We start from the raw sequence: 207 nt of genomic DNA, 5'->3' as shown, positions 1-207 counted from the left end.
CACACACACACACACACACACACACACACACACACACACACACACACTGCAGCTGAAACATCACACATTCCTGCATATTAGTTGTAATGGTGCAGTCTGCAGAGATCATTGTTGGACCTTCTCTCTCTCTCTCTGGGTTCAGATGGCTGGCTGGTGTTCTGTGATACTGGTAGGACCAGTAGGACCCAGTAGGACCCAGTAGGACCA

This window comes from Anarrhichthys ocellatus, unplaced genomic scaffold (assembly GCF_004355925.1).
Source record: "Anarrhichthys ocellatus isolate YVR2014 unplaced genomic scaffold, GSC_Weel_1.0 scaffold222, whole genome shotgun sequence".
Taxonomy (NCBI): Eukaryota; Metazoa; Chordata; class Actinopteri; order Perciformes; family Anarhichadidae; genus Anarrhichthys; species Anarrhichthys ocellatus.
The sequence above is the reverse complement of the archived record's forward strand: the minus strand, read 5'-3'. Positions refer to the sequence as shown.